The sequence below is a fragment of the Oncorhynchus masou genome, unplaced genomic scaffold, assembly GCF_036934945.1.
Source record: "Oncorhynchus masou masou isolate Uvic2021 unplaced genomic scaffold, UVic_Omas_1.1 unplaced_scaffold_841, whole genome shotgun sequence".
Classification (NCBI taxonomy): domain Eukaryota; kingdom Metazoa; phylum Chordata; class Actinopteri; order Salmoniformes; family Salmonidae; genus Oncorhynchus; species Oncorhynchus masou.
Genome location: NW_027014875.1, coordinates 186,321 through 190,206, shown reverse-complemented (window position 1 = coordinate 190,206; position 3,886 = coordinate 186,321).

Genomic DNA, 3,886 nt, shown 5'->3' with positions numbered 1-3,886 from the left:
TACACATCAGGGTCATAGACCCTCATAAGAGGTGGTGGGGACTACACATCAGGGTCATAGACCCTCATAAGAGGTGGTGGGGACTACACATCAGGGTCATAGACCCTCATAAGAGGTGGTGGGGACTACACATCAGGTCATAGACCCTCATAAGAGGTGGTGGGGACTACACATCAGGTCATAGACCCTCATAAGAGGTGGTGGTGACTACACATCAGGACATAGACCCTCATAAGAGGTGTGGTGGGGACTACACATCAGGACATAGACCCTCATAAGAGGTGGGGACTACACATCAGGTCATAGACCCTCATAAGAGGTGTGGTGGGGACAACACATCAGGACATAGACCCTCATAAGAGGTGGTGGGGACTACACATCAGGGTCATAGACCCTCATAAGAGGTGGTGGGGTACTACACATCAGGGTCATAGACCCTCAGAGGTAGTGGGGACTACACATCAGGTCATAGACCCTCATAAGAGGTGGTGGGGACTACACATCAGGTCATAGACCCTCATAAGAGATGTGGTAGGAACTACACATCAGTGTCATAGACCCTCATAAGAGGTGGTGGGGACTACACATCAGGGTCATAGACCCTCATAAGAGGTGTGGTGGGGACTACACATAGGTCATAGACCCTCATAAGAGGTGGTGGGGACTACACATCAGGTCATAGACCCTCATAAGAGGTGGTGGGGACTACACATCAGGGTCATAGACCCTCATAAGAGGTGGGGGGGACTACACATCAGGGTCATAGACCCTCATAAGAGGTGTGGTGGGGACTACACATCAGGACATAGACCCTCATAAGAGGTGTGGTGGGGACTACACATCAGGGTCATAGACCCTCATAAGAGGTGGTGGGGACTACACATCAGGGTCATAGACCCTCATAAGAGGTGGTGGGGACTACACATCAGGGTCATAGACCCTCATAAGAGGTGTGGTGGGGACTACACATCAGGGTCATAGACCCTCATAAGAGGTGGTGGGGACTACACATCAGGTCATAGACCCTCATAAGAGGTGTGGTGGGGACTACACATCAGGGTCATAGACCCTCATAAGAGGTGGTGGGGACTACACATCAGGTCATAGACCCTCATAAGAGGTGGTGGGGACTACACATCAGGACATAGACCCTCATAAGAGGTGGTGGGGACTACACATCAGGACATAGACCCTCATACGAGGTGGGGACTACACATCAGGTCATAGACCCTCATAAGAGGTGTGGTGGGGACTACACATCAGGACATAGACCCTCATAAGAGGTGGTGGGGACTACACATCAGGGTCATAGACCCTCATAAGACCACTCAGGACATAGACCCTCATAAGAGGTGGTGGGGACTACACATCAGGACATAGACCCTCATAGACCACTCAGGTCATAGACCCTCATAAGAGGTGTGGTGGGGACTACACATCAGGTCATAGACCCTCATAAGAGGTGGTGGGGACTACACATCAGGGTCATAGACCCTCATAAGAGGTGGTGGGGACTACACATCAGGGTCATAGACCCTCAGAGGTAGGTGGGGACTACACATCAGGTCATAGACCCTCATAAGAGGTGGTGGGGACTACACATCAGGTCATAGACCTTCATAAGAGGTGTGGTGGGGACTACACATCAGGTCATAGACCCTCATAAGAGGTGGTGGGGACTACACATCAGGGTCATAGACCCTCATAAGAGGTGGTGGGGACTACACATCAGGTCATAGACCCTCATAAGAGGTGTTTTGGGGACTACACATCAGGTCATAGACCCTCATAAGAGGTGGTGGGGACTACACATCAGGGTCATAGACCCTCATAAGAGGTGGTGGGGACTACACATCAGGTCATAGACCCTCATAAGAGGTGTGGTGGGGACTACACATCAGGTCATAGACCCTCATAAGAGGTGGTGGGGACTACACATCAGGTCATAGACCCTCATAAGAGGTGGTGGTGACTACACATCAGGACATAGACCCTCATAAGAGGTGGTGGGGACTACACATCAGGGTCATAGACCCTCATAAGAGGTGGTGGGGACTACACATCAGGTCATAGACCCTCATAAGAGAGGTGGTGACTACACATCAGGTCATAGACCCTCATAAGAGGTGGTGGGGACTACACATCAGGGTCATAGACCCTCATAAGAGGTGGTGGGGACTACACATCAGGGTCATAGACCCTCATAAGAGGTGGTGGTGGGGACTACACATCAGGGTCATAGACCCTCATAAGAGGTGGTGGGGACTACACATCAGGTCATAGACCCTCATAAGAGGTGGTGGGGACTACACATCAGGGTCATAGACCCTCATAAGAGGTGGTGGGGACTACACATCAGGGTCATAGACCCTCATAAGAGGTGTGGTGGGGACTACACATCAGGACATAGACCCTCATAAGAGGGGTGGGGACTAGGTCATAGACCCTCATAAGAGGTGTGGTGGGGACTACACATCAGGACATAGACCCTCATAAGAGGTGGTGGGGACTACACATCAGGTCATAGACCCTCATAAGAGGTGTGGTGGGGACTACACATCAGGTCATAGACCCTCATAAGAGGTGGGGACTACACATCAGGTCATAGACCCTCATAAGAGGTGTGGTGGGGACTACACATCAGGGTCATAGACCCTCATAAGAGGTGGTGGGGACTACACATCAGGTCATAGACCCTCATAAGAGGTGGTGGTGACTACACATCAGGACATAGACCCTCATAAGAGGTGTGGTGGGGACTACACATCAGGACATAGACCCTCATAAGAGGTGGTGGGGACTACACATCAGGGTCATAGACCCTCATAAGAGGTGTGGTGGGGACTACACATCAGGACATAGACCCTCATAAGAGGTGGTGGGGACTACACATCAGGGTCATAGACCCTCATAAGAGGTGGTGGGGACTACACATCAGGACATAGACCCTCATAAGAGGTGGTGGGGACTACACATCAGGACATAGACCCTCATAAGAGGTGGGGGACATAGACCCTCATAAGAGGTGGGTGGGGACTACACATCAGGACATAACCCTCATAAGAGGTGGGGGGACTACACATCAGGGTCATAGACCCTCATAAGAGGTGGTGGGACTACACATCAGGTGGTGTGGACTACACATCAGGACATAGACCCTCATAAGAGGTGGTGGGGACTACATCAGGGACCCTCATAAGAGGTGTGTGGGACTACACATCAGGTCATAGACCCTCATAAGAGGTGGTGGGGACATAGGTCATAGACCCTCATAAGAGGTGGTGGGGACTACACATCAGGGTCATAGACCCTCATAAGAGGTGGTGGGGACTACCTCAGGTCATAGACCCTCATAAGAGTGGTGGGGACTACACATCAGGGTCATAGACCCTCATAAGAGGTGGTGGGGACTACACATCAGGTCATAGACCCTCATAAGAGGTGTGGTGGGGACTACACATCAGGTCATAGACCCTCATAAGAGGTGGTGGGGACTACACATCAGGTCATAGACCCTCATAAGAGGTGGTGGGGACTACACATCAGGTCATAGACCATCAGGGTCATAGACCCTCATAAGAGGTGGTGGGGACTACACATCAGGTCATAGACCCCTCATAGACTACCTCATAAGACCCTCATAAGAGTGGTGGGGACTACACATCAGGGTCATAGACCCTCATAAGAGGTGTGGTGGGGACTACACATCAGGGTCATAGACCCTCATAAGAGGTGTTTGGGGACTACACATCAGGGTCATAGACCCTCATAAGAGGTGGTGGGGACTACACATCAGGGTCATAGACCCTCATAAGAGGTGTGGTGGGGACTACACATCAGGTCATAGACCCTCATAAGAGGTGGTGGGGACTACACATCAGGGTCA